The sequence below is a fragment of the Scylla paramamosain genome, chromosome 32 (genome assembly GCF_035594125.1).
Source record: "Scylla paramamosain isolate STU-SP2022 chromosome 32, ASM3559412v1, whole genome shotgun sequence".
Lineage (NCBI taxonomy): Eukaryota > Metazoa > Arthropoda > Malacostraca > Decapoda > Portunidae > Scylla > Scylla paramamosain.
Window position 1 is genome coordinate 6,013,170 of NC_087182.1, and position 13,085 is coordinate 6,026,254.

The window sequence follows — 13,085 nt, forward strand, 5'->3', positions numbered from 1 at the left end:
GCCTTTGATGATGTGGCTTCTTTATGTGAAGTGAGAGGTGTGACGGTGGTGATATTTGGTGGCGTGGTGATGAAACGAGGAGAGACTGAGAATGACACGGGGCAGTGAGGCGGCGAGGAGCGGTGAACAGAAGTACAGGAGTTTCAAGTCTGAAAGGGAGTAGTGTACAGCTACCAGAGAGAGAGAGACAGAGAGAGAGAGAGAGAGAGAGAGAGAGAGAGAGAGAGAGAGAGAGAGAGAGAGAGAGAGAGAGAGAGAGAGAGAGAGAGAGAGATGGGAAAGGCGCATCTATCTGAAAGTGTCAGTGATTGAAGAAACCCGAGGCAAGATTTATAGCGCGTAAGGCTTTCTTTGAGTTTGTACGGACAGAAGGAGGAGGAGGAGGAGGAGGAGACTGTGACCGAGGCAGGAAAAAAAACTCAGCAATTTCTCAGACGGAAGGAAATTTACGAGACGATATTCATAGAAACTGACAATGATAAAGGAACCGCCGTTCTTATTGGGAATCCCGAGGCGATTTCATTTTGACACCTATAAATGAGGAGCTGATGAACGGATGCACCCCGAGGAACCTCTACGAATATTGATCAAGGACCGTGTGGGTTGTTGGGGCTTTGAGTTGCCGTCGCCAGGGTGAGGGGGGAGGGGGTGGGGTGTGCACGCCCTTCCATCGCCTCCACCAGACTTTTACTTTACTTCATTTTTGCCTCGAGCTGTTTTGTCCATTAAGCCTCTTACTTTATTTTGACTTCTCATTATTATAGCATTCTAATGGCTAATACAGGGACGCTAAGGGTGTTTATACTCCTTAATGAACAATAATAACAAATTTGTTTATACATTAGCACACGTACACACACCCCGGCCCACGACCTACTTACACAGAAATAGGAAGGGTTCGTGATGGGTGGAAATTAACACTGCAAACTAAGCGGTGTTGTCCCTTTAATCGCCGTGTTTGTCAAGGGAAGGGAGAGGCCGGGCGGGGAGCCATCGCGCCAGTACGTTGGTTGGTGACTCAAGTGTTTATGAGGACAGTAACTCATGACAACACATTTGACTTCATAGCTCTAAACAATACATCGTCTGGCACACTCTCTGGCGCTTCCATTACTCTTACTGCGTCATAATTATTCTTCCCTCGAGTTTTGGTCCCGGGGAATTCTTTAATAATATCGTCCCCCAGCTTTGTATACAATATGATGATGCGCCGCTCCATTAAGGCTATCAGATTAAGCAGAAAGATGTAGTGAAGTGTAATGTAGTGAAGTGAAGTTTATGAAGACAAAGGAGTTTCATGAATCTGGAAATGCTGAAAAAAAAAATTCTGTATATTTATTTTGTAGTTAGGAACTTTTTGATTCTGTACTTTTAAACTTAAACTACCTTGTTAGTTAGGTTCAGCAAGTAGTACATTGTTCGAGTCTGGGTCTGGAAACGCTGAAGATTCATAATTCTCTGTACATTTCATTTTGTAGTTTGCAGGTTTTTGATCCTGTACTTATCAACTTAAATTGCATTGTTATTTAGATTCGGTTAATAGTACATGATCCGATGATGTATTGCAGGCTAGCGACTATCATATTAGCAGTCCATTTGACATAAGGAAAGCAAGTGATGAGGCTGGAGTAAGCAAAGTCATTCGGCTCTCGCGGCTTCCTTCGGCAAGACAAGACCTCTCATCAAAAGAAGAAAGTATAACAGTGAAATAACTTTAACCAGACGAGCTTGTCACTGCTAATACCTTGTGATTGCTACTTTTGATCGGTGTAGGTTCACTGGAGGTCCACCCAGCACTCGGGGTCCGCGCATGAATGAACGGCGTGCCAGACCGGACCCCGAGTGCTGGATGGACCTCGAATGAACCTACACCGGGTCCACTTCTCATTTACCTCCCTGATGTACGGCCAGTGCATCAGTACTGACTCAGGTGCAGATCAAATACGACCATAATACTCATGGACTAGACGTGTGTATGTAGTTCAGTCCTGTACAGAAATAACTACGAGTAGTGTAAGTAATGACTGATGACTTACGAAGTAAATTCATTCTCTCGCTTTCTCTTGATCTCACTGAAATCCTGACTAGTGCTGGAGGAGAGGGACGGGAAGGGCGTGTTGCGTCATATGAAGGTAGGATTGTTCAAAGCTGGATGTAGCGTCTCGTGTGAGTATTGAATGCTGGAGGGCTTGCTTCATGACGGCCAGCGTGACATTCCTTGATTGCACCAGAGAGAGAGAGAGAGAGAGAGAGAGAGAGAGAGAGAGAGAGAGAGAGAGAGAGAGAGAGAGAGAGGGAGAAAGAGAGAGAGAGCCTGGCAAACACACGCACGGACTCACAGACCTGGAGACAGACAGGCAGAGACGATAAATAATCCTCTGCTAATTGCTTCTTGGCGTCAAAAGCAATCACGGTAGACACACAAGGGTTGGACATATTTCGATATTTACCACTCGGCTAGATTGAGCTCGTGGCCTAAATTCTTCAGATTATTTCCTTCTTCCTTTCTTTTCTCCTGTCCTAGATGCCTGGGGACGTGGCCGCAGTATGAATAGTGTCCTGCCTTTTCTCTTTATTCCTTGTATAACCTTATTCTCAAGGATCTGCTATGTAGTACTGGAATATGCGCCTTTTCTTGATTAGATTGTGATGCTATGCCAGGCCAGTCCAAAGCTTGTGACTGTAAAAACTCACAAAATCTTTCGTGCTTTCTTTCCAGTATAATGGTTTACTTATATATCTACTACAACTCATTACCAAACTGTTCCTTTCGCATTTAAACTCTGGAACTCCCTGCCTACATCTGTATTTCCTCCATCCTATGACTTGAACTCTTTCAATAGGAAATCTTAAGATACTGCTCTAACTTTGAATAATCTTTTAGGGCTCGCTTCTCCCCACCTTTTTTTTTTTTTTTTTTTTTTTTTGCCAAGGGAATTACACCTCAGTGGACCTTTGTGCTCTCTATATAAATGCTGTTGACCTTGGCTAGTACTGTGTGTGTGTGTGTGTGTGATTCACCTACGGTCGTCTGCTGGTCACCCAGACAGCCGTTCCCCTACGGAAAGAGCTCAGAGCTCATAGTGACCGATCTTTGGGTAGGACTAAGACTATTTACACACCACACACCGAGGCAGCGAGGTCACAACCCCTCGGGTTACATCCCATACATACTTGCTGCTAGGTGAACAGGGGCTACACATTAAGAGGCTCGCCCATTTGCCTCGCCGCGCCTGGGATTCGAACCTTCTTGGTTGTGAGCCGAGCGTGCTAACCACTACACTAAGCGGTGTGTGTGTGTGTGTGTGTGTGTGTGTTAATTGAACAAATATCCGTTTCTTAGTGGGTACGACAGTTTCCTTGCATGTCAGGTGCAGCTCATCACACGCATGTTTCACTAACTCTTACTCAAATGGATTAATTCAGACTTTGGTACTGTTTAGACATAATGAGGCTGCCAGTGAACCCACCGTCCTTTGAAACCTGGAAGCGTAGCAGACATAATATGGAAGAAAACAAGCCTCGTCCCCACTAACCTCTCTCGGAAGGACCATAGTTGAGATCCACATATAATCTGAGATCCGAGAGCTACTGGCAAGAGGACATAGATGCTTAGAGGATTAATTTCTGAATGTAATTAATAGGAAGGACTGACTCCACATTTCTCAGGGCGCGCCTTGACAACCTAGTGCCAAGATCTCAAGGGAGCAAACTATTGTCTGATTCTCAAGTCCTGGAGGAATGAAGTTTCTGACTGGTACGAGTATAATGACCTGGAGTTCTGGAGGTTGCGAGGAGACTCGTTTTAACGTGACAAGCGCTATTACTGTTAATGCGCAGTAGTGTTTGGATCAGAAATAGCTTGTGGAGGCTGTTAGATAGGAGACTCATTTTAATTAATGCTCTTGTTAGTCTATAGGAGTGTTAGTATCAGAGGTTGTTAAGAGCATTACCAAAATAAAGTGTTCAGAGCGGCATCTTATTGCAAGACGAGGAACAGACAGGTGATGATATGCTCTAAGTAGTCTTTGTATCAGAGGTTGTTGAGAGCGTTGCTAAAATAAAGTGTTCAGAGCGGCATCTTTATTATTGCGAGACGAGGAGCACCGTGGTATTGACATGTTCTGATTAATGTGTGTTGTGTGAGCGTTTGTATCAGAGGTTACTGGGAGCAGTGATTAAAGTGTACCAAGTGTTTTCTTGATTACTGCAGGACGAGGAATGCCGTGGTATTGTTGTGCTCTGGGCGACATCTTTTGTGTGAATGAGGTCACTGAGGTGGTCTTCCAGGGATCGAGAGAAGCATTTTCTTTTAACTTCAGAAACAAAAGAACATCGTCTTCTCTTATGACCAGTACTCGATCATTATGTTTGCCGCGATTTATTAGCATAACAAAACCTGCCTCGATCTCTACCTTGAATAGGTAACGATGGAAAGATATTTAAGTATTGAATCTTAAATATTCTAATGATTTTCAGTACTGATATGACTGAATTATCTTCTAAATAGACCATTCTGCAAGAGACTGCTTCTTTGTCTATCTGCTGTGAACCATTTAAGTATTTCAGCGGCATCTACACTTCTGCATTCATCAGATCTCTGGGAATAACGCGAACGCAGCAAGTGAGTCTGTGAAACGAAAATCGAAGGAAAAATCAACTAAGCGAAGCCTAGTGCCTGCGTAATCCTTCTTCAGGTGAGTATGCTTCCTATTGCTAAGGTGTGCTGGACTGAATAGACTTACCTGGAATGAATCAATGCACAGGAAGGGTTTAAGGAGACAGTGGTGATAGTTAGGACAACAATAATGACAAGTTAATGATGATTATGATGTTAGTGAGGCTGACGCTCTCTCTCTCTCTCTCTAGTTTATGAAGGTTACAGGAAGACATAGTATCGGTCAAGACACATTTATTTTCCACCTACCGTTGCAGTAAGATATGTGAGTAATAAATTATACATTGAATGAAGAGCCATCCATCTGTGCAGCTACCCGTCTGGCCTCTCTCCCACCGTATCCTCCCTGCCTTTCCCTCCCTCTAGTGTTCCTTATTAATCATCTTTTTTTTTTCTTATCTTTTTTTCGATCTTTTTAAGGTATATATCAGTTAGACGAATGATCTGTAGTGAAAGGAAATGGACCTGAGTCAAGGAGCATTAAGAGGAGACTCAAGACACTCGAACGCTGTGTTGAATATATTGAGTCGTTATGATGGGCTGTGACTTCACAATTCTTCTTTCATTTCTTTCAAATTCTAAACAAAACTTCAACAAATCCAAAGATTATCGTTCTTCTATGCTTAGTGGTCCTGAAAGAGACGCGCCTTGTACCCCTGGCCTTGCATTTTGTTCAAGTCCCGGGAATTTGTACAAGTTTGCTTCAACTTGTAAAACTGTCATGTATTCTCCACAGATGGAGGAATAATGAGAGAGAGAGAGAGAGAGAGAGAGAGAGAGAGAGAGAGAGAGAGAGAGAGAGAGAGAGAGAGAGAGAGAGAGAGAGAGAGAGAGAGAGAGAGAGAGAGAGATTCATCCCTATCTCATATCTTATCAACCATAGAGAACTATACAATGACATACATATGGCTACCCTCACATCACTTATATACTTTGAATCAGCGCTCATACTTGGCGTTCAGTTGCTTCACTTCGTGGTTACATGACAGTGACAGGAAGACCGCATCAGCACTCCGAGCGTGGCGTGGTGCCCAGTGCCGCTAACTGGCGTTGGGAATATATTTGATGGTTTGCTCATAGACGTACGATTCGTGTCATGGGCGCCTCGGGAAGCTCTGGTTGCCGTGGCAGTGACCAGAGCCACGCCCGAAGCCTAACAGTCCAAGACAATGAGTCACGCTTTAGGATACTGAAACACCACTTCACACACACACACACACACACACACACACACAGATCGAAGAATAGGGTACTCATGATTCGGCACACACACAAACACACACACACAGCTACCAGAACACTGATATGTATGTACGTGTAAACAAGAGCAGCGGTGCACCCTCCCATCTGTCTGTCACTACTCGTACGTAGCCGATCTTTGCATCGCCTTTGGCCAATTTCCTGCGCACATAGAGGTGTCGCTGGCAGTTCGTATCAGTTAGACCAAAGACGCGTGTGTGTCGAGCCTGACACAAAGGAGACACTGTTTACTGCGCACTGACATTAAGGCAGCGACGTCGACCCCCGCAGGGAAAGTCTGGGATAAGCCCCTCGTCCGCTGCCGGCTGAGGAGGAAACTAGGAGGTTTACGGCCAAGAGGCGGCAACGACCTCTCCTTCCTCTCCTTTCCCTCTTGCCACCTGAAACTGTGGTGAATGCTGCCCATTATTACACCTGAGTGGCCGAGGCGTCAGGTTGAGGATGGTGGTCGGCGAGGGCAGGCGTGGCGGTGTGCGTGGCGGGGTAGTAAGTGAGGATGTGGCGGCGCCCTGATGTGGAGGCCGCCCTTGCCGCCCGCCGCCTCAGTCCACCGCCTACGAGTACCAGCAGAAGGGCCACGTAGAACACCACCACCGCCTGCAGGAGGGGAACAAGGATACACCTGTTAAAAGTTTACTGCTATACATGTAACCTGTTCGTGTGTGTGTGTGTGTGTGTGTGTGTGTGTGTGTATCTCTAGACTGGAGCCATTACGGAGAGTAGATACTTTTTTTCTTCTCTCACGTCATAGCACATAATGGGAACGTTTCTGTAGCGACAAGCTCTTCAATAAAGCCAAATGACCCCATCCTCTTCACTGCCACTCTTAACATCCCCTGAGATCGCCCTCCTATCGCACGCCGGGGACGAGGTGGGATCGCAACTTACCGTGACGTAGAGAGCGGCGCCGCGGGTGTGTTCTGGCTGGGAGGAGTGAGGCAGTGCGTGGAGGAGGTCCCGGTATCCATTGACGGAGAGGTGAGATGGACAGCCCGCCAGTCGTCCTCTGAGGAATACGGGTGAATTAACACACACACACACACACACACACACACACACACACACACACACACAGACACACACAGACACACAGACAGACATAAAAGCATCACAGTAAAGATTCCCAGTAGAATCGTCACAATACAAGCATTCTCATTTGTTTTCCTCTCTTTTTCATCCAAGGAAGCGAGGAACGCGTACTGGGAAAAAAGAAAAAAGAAAAAGTTGCGCACGGATTGCAGCGACAGTATGAAAAAATAATTGCTGCCGAAAAAAAAAGGCAAAAAAGAACAGTAGCTATACCGAGGGTCTGAAAACCGAATCCGTAAAGTGCCATTCCCTTTACTCTCCTTATAACTTGACTCTATGCATTAGTTCCGGGTCCTTTAGAGAGCCGTCAGGAGGCACAAAGGCAGCGTTATTATACATGCATTATTTTCCTCATATTCCGTCAGTGAATTTGAAATGGTAGGACAAAAGCCGATTCGGGGTGTGTGGCAGCGGCTCAAAGCGATGGCGTGCTTGTTGCTGCATTGGTGTGTCTTCTGTGCCTCTGCATCCATTCAAAACAAGGTGAAAAAGAGGGCAAACTCACTCCACCCCCCCCCCACACACACACACACAACACGTATGCATGATATAGGTTTATTAATTTTCTCTAGAATAGTTTAAACCTTTGAGCTTTTCTGTCGAATAAAAGAGAAGCGTGGTTTTCCTTTTTCTGTCTAACCTTACCTGCCTGAATGTTTCTTGTTTTTTTCTGTCTGGTTGTCTCTCTCTCTCTGTGTGAGTGTCTGTCTGTCTGCCTCTTTGTTTGCTTGTTTATTTGTCTGTCTGCCTATTTTTCTACCTTTCTATTTATTCGTCTCCCTATCTTTGTGTGTCTTTCTTTCCGTCTCTCTCTCTCTCTCTCTCTCTCTCTCTCTCTCTCTCTCTCTCTCTCTCTCTCTCTCTCTCTCTCTCTCTCTCTCTCTCTCTCTCTCGCTCTCTTTCCGTCTCTCTCTCTCTCTCTCTCTCTCTCTCTCTCTCTCTCTTCCGTCTCTCTCTCTCTCTTTCCGTCTCTCTCTCTTTCCGTCTCTCTCTCTTTCCGTCTCTCTCTCTCTCTCTCTCTCTCTCTCTCTGTCTCTCTCTCTCTCTCTCTCTCTCTCTCTCTCTCTCTCTCTCTCTCTCTCTCTCTCTCTCTCTCTCTCTCTCTAACCTACTTCAACAGGTGTAAAAAGCCTCTCACCTCACCTGTCCTTGCCTGTCCTCACCTGGCTTGAGCGCAGAGCTGCAGTGTCGAGGCATCCAACCCGAACTCCATTGTTGTGAGGCACGTGGCAGTCCCTCGCTGGCTATAGGACGGCAGACGAACACTTAAGTTTTCCTCGCACTTATTTTTCGTATTCAGAAACACTGCCCTTTCACCACGACTATTTTCAAAGATCACAGAGATGATTAGCTGGGTTCTCAAGACTGTTTTTTTCCTTTTGATAATGTAGAAATCTTGTTTATTTGCCACTAGAACCGTAGAAACACCCTTAAAAAATCCGTGTAGCTTAGACTAGAGTATTGAGAGTATTTGAGAGGATTGTAGGTGCTGCGCAGAAGTGTTTCAGAATATGTTCCTTTGTTCGACCGTTGTATTGCCGTGGGAAAAAAAAAAACAACAACAACACGTCTGATGTTGCAAGTTGTCCTTTGCTATGTAACTTCACTATTGTTGCACGTTTATTATTAATCTATTTCTCTGATGCTTTTGTCTCTGTTCCTCACTCACTGCTGCCTTATGAGTCTCTTTTTTTTTTCTTCCTCTCAGTTACGGTAATGTGTCATGTATAATGCTGTGTATATATCGTGGTGTGAATGTCAGGTACGTATGTTGTGTGACGCTATACTCTTCAAAAAAGGAGGTTAATAAATAAGGAAGATGTGATGTAGAGAAAATTTTGCTATGTTGTATTCCGTAAAGCTGTTTTGTTTTTGTTTTGTTTTTCTCTTTCGAGTGTTCTGAGTGTTTTTCTTTCTTTTTCACAGATTATGAGAGAACCATTATTTACTGACGCGAGTTTCTCATTGTTCAACTCGTGTATGTTTTCAGAGTGATTACTTCCCAGTCACTTTTCAGCTGCTTCTCTTTGCACGGCTCACTTTTCGTTATCTTCCGCTCGCCTGTGGAAAAGGAAAGAGATATGAAAGGCACTGCACGACACTTCATTTCCTTTACTGAGGAGAACGCTTGAAAAATTAAGTGAGAGAAATTATTCACGAGAGAGAGAGAGAGAGAGAGAGAGAGAGAGAGAGAGAGAGAGAGAGAGAGAGAGAGTGAGAGAGAGTGAGAAAATTAAGAGTAGATTCAATACTTGGGAGACGTTGAGTGGGTTTGAATGAGGTGAGCGGAGACACATTTTACATCCGTCGGAAGAAGTGGAAGGAGCGAAGAGGAGGGAAGCGAGGAGGCGAGGGTCATTGGTTGGAGAGAGAGAGAGAGAGAAGATGAAAAAAGAAAAGAAAAAGACTTGGCTCCCGAACGTCGCTCAATTGCAGGCGACGCGAGGCAAAGGAGGAACGAAGCGCGCCTCTTCATCGTATTCATTTAATTTCACTCCTTTCCACCTCGCTCCTCTCCCGCCAAAGTGTCTTAAGAGGTACCTAAGAACTAGTTAATTAATGAACCGTCTATTTTTTCTTCCATCTCTGTAGGGCTCACTTTAATACTTCCTTGTTGTACGGTTTTATTTTCAGGGTCTTAACTTATTGCCACACGCTTGGTATTAAGGGGGATCCCAACAGCCTCGGAAGTTAAGAAATAAAGCCTTAATGATTAAACTTTGGAATCCTTAAGACGACTCCACGCCAGGCTGCGGGAGGCGATAACCAGCTTGTTAAGTGAGGAGCTCTTCAACTCTTCTTCCTGTCCTAAACATGTCTTGCTTTAACGTTTTATTGTTTCGTTATTATTATCATTATTATTATTATTATTATTATTATTATTATTATTATTATTATTATTATTTTCTACTTTTTTATTGATTTTTTTTTTATTTGGCATTTTAGTCGTCATTTGTTTATTTTTCTCTGTCCATGTCATGTCTCAATGATTTATTACTGTACTTTTGTTTATTTATTTATTTATTTATTTATATATTTATGTTATGTTCATTTTGTGTTTTACTTTCATATCTTTCACAAGTCGTTTTCTTTATAGAAGAAGGTTCCTTGCTCTCAGTCCTGTCCAGAAATGTCATGCCTCCTTGTTTTATTGTTTTCCTTTTCGTGTTTATTTTGTTAGTTTTACTTTTATCTGTTTCATACGTACGTCTTTGTTTTTATATAAAGAAATTCTGTTTCTGTCCAAACATGTAATATTTCAACGTTTTTGTTTTTCCCCTGTTTTCCACTCCTATTTTGTCGTTCTTATTCTCCCTTTTTATAGGTCAAGGTTTAAGAAAATATCAGGAAGGCCAATATAAATTTCAAATATGAAAAAAAATATCCCTATTAAACTTAGACTCATAAACTGGAATACTTCGCACCTTCTTGGGAAAACGGTAATTGGCACTTAAAATATGAGGCACGACTGCATATTTATTCCCCAAAGAGAGCGAGAGAGGAGAGAAAAAGAAAAAAACAAGAAAGACTGCACACGACTCGAATTTCTCAGAATCAAGAGAGAGAGAGAGAGAGAGAGAGAGAGAGAGAGAGAGAGAGAGAGAGAGAGAGAGAGAGAGAGACAGAGACAGAGACAGAGACAGACAGAGACAGACAGAGACAGAGACAGAGAGAGAGAGAGAGAGAGAGAGAGAGAGAGAGAGAGAGAGAGAGAGAGAGAGAGAGAGAGAGAGAGAGAGAGAGAGACAGAGACAGAGACAGAGACAGAGAGAGAGAGAGAGAGAGAGACAGACAGAGACAGACAGAGACAGACAGAGACAGAGACAGAGACAGAGACAGAGACAGAGACAGAGAGAGAGAGAGAGAGAGAGAGAGAGAGAGAGAGAGCCCTAAAGGTGGCGATCAGCTTAGTGCAATTAACCTCGCATTCTAATTAATTAGTCCTATGTTACCCTTTTTGTTATGTGAGCTAATAACCTGCAGTCATTGCCAGACCTCCCCGGCCCCCTTCCTCCCCTCCTTCCTTGTCTGCCGGCTATAACTAATGGAATACGTGCATTAATTAACCATGCACACGTTATATCGTATTGTGTTGTAGATATAAATGTGAGGAGGATGCAGAGGACGTGCTGTTGTGAGTTGGCGTCTCCTTGCTGTGGCGCGTGACAAACAGTGTATCAAATGCCTGTGTGAGGTTAGGCTCGGTGGGTAGTTTTCCGACGTGGTGAGAGAGAGAGAGAGAGAGAGAGAGAGAGAGAGAGAGAGAGAGAGAGAGAGAGAGAGAGAGAGAGAGAGAGAGAGAGAGAGAGAGTGCTCGCATGAAAGGATCTGAATGGTAATTTGCACTTGTCTGAAATTATGCATTAAGCTGCTTTATTCTCCAGCTTAACGCATTCTCTCTTTTACGGTAGTGTTTTAGTTGACAAGAGCATTATCCTCTCAAAGTTTCATATTCCGGTTATTTTGAAACGAACTACTTTTGCCATTTTTATTTCGAGTCATTACCTTCATTGACAACTTTTCAGACACTGCATACAACACTACTGAAAGATATTAATTAAACTGAGACTGGAAGATATCGATAACCTGGAATAAACGCATAATTAAGTAAGAAAATAGTGTTCTGGGCGATTCGGTAAAGTTTTCCCACAAATGAATTCACCTAAGTGACTAAGATATCTAGAAATCCCTTCACCAAACTGAAAAAAAAAAAGAAAAAAAGATTTGAACTCGTAAGACACAGAGAGACAGGAAAGAGGAGGCCACGCGGTGCATGCCTTAGCAGTGGGGTGAATAACGGAGTGAATTCCCTCTATTCCCCTCGAACGCTTAGGCAGGGGAGTCAGAATGAACGTGGAAATGACGGGAATGTCCATCTGCCGAGGTACGGAAGCAGAAGGCATGCCGGTAGAAAGCTCAGAAACCTGCGTTAACTCTGGAAGTTTGGAAGCAACAAATTAAGGGTCGGGAGTTGGTGGAATTATAGCAGCTCTTGACTCGCCTCGCTTTCAAGATGTTATAAGGGATGAAATGATCTACGTGGGCAGATTTTATACTGAGATGGACAAGACCTTGGAGTAAATTGGAATATAAATCAATATATGAGTGAAGGATAAATATGTGTTATAAGTAATAGAATGATTTACGTGAGCAGACCGTTTATAGAGGTAGACAAGACCTTGGAGCATAAATCAATATATGGACGAATGGGAGAAGGACAAATAAATGTTACAAAGAATAGAATGATTTACGTTGTTAAGTGGGCTGATCGTTTACAGAGGTGGACGAGACCTTGGAACAGAAAGTCATTAAAAACTGCACAGAGGAAATGCATTCACTGAAATATGCTTCATGACAAGGGAACTTTTCAGTGCGCAAAACTTGACTAGGCAGCGCAAAAATATCCAGTGTAACGAGAATTTAGGCGGAGGTCGTGAAAAGAGTGAAGATGATTATCTAGAAAATTGCATTGTGGTGACAGGCGAAGAAAGTGAAGGTCAGATTATCAGGCAAACATTTTCCCTCGCACTAGAATATACAGGCAACAGCCACCCTTATGAGACTGCGAGTAAGTGCTATTTTTTTTTTGCCCACCAAGGTTCTTCAGGGAATGGCTTGTTATCATAATATCGTCCTTGGTTATTTTTAAAAAATCTTCACGTTCCCCATGACCCATTTAAATCCTTTCACTGCCACTCAATACACCTTTCCCTAATTACCAATCACTCTGAGACATCTTCACGTGTTCTACAGCCACATACAGTCTTTATACTGGAAAGAAATTGCAAAATGTATTCTTTTTCATCGCCAACTTTACTGTAGATGCTTGTAAAGACTTCACGCATTGCTTCTGGTGCTGCTGGATTGTTTTGTGTCGCAGCGAAAGGGATAAGAATGCTATAATAGCGATCGAAGCTTACGGCATCACTAATGGGTCGTCCTGTAGTGAAAAAAACGAGAACCGTGTGTCAAACTAAACAGAAAACGTAGAGGAATAGATTCAAGTCAGCGTGAGGGAAGGAAACTCGTGCAACGCCACCATTAATTAAGAGACTGG

The 13,085-nt window shown here is 43.6% G+C and overlaps 1 long non-coding RNA gene across 1 annotated transcript in view; it reads right to left on the bottom strand.

Moving 5' to 3' along the window:
* Positions 1–5,434: 5,434 nt before the first annotated feature.
* LOC135089142 (uncharacterized) overlaps positions 5,435–13,085 on the bottom strand; it is a 15,093-nt gene continuing 7,442 nt past the window's right edge. The window contains exons 2-4 of the long non-coding RNA XR_010261394.1: positions 8,191–9,088; positions 6,827–6,944; positions 5,435–6,535 (exon numbers count right to left, since the gene is read on the bottom strand). This is a non-coding gene — a long non-coding RNA (uncharacterized LOC135089142). The remainder of the gene's footprint in view (positions 6,536–6,826; positions 6,945–8,190; positions 9,089–13,085) is intronic.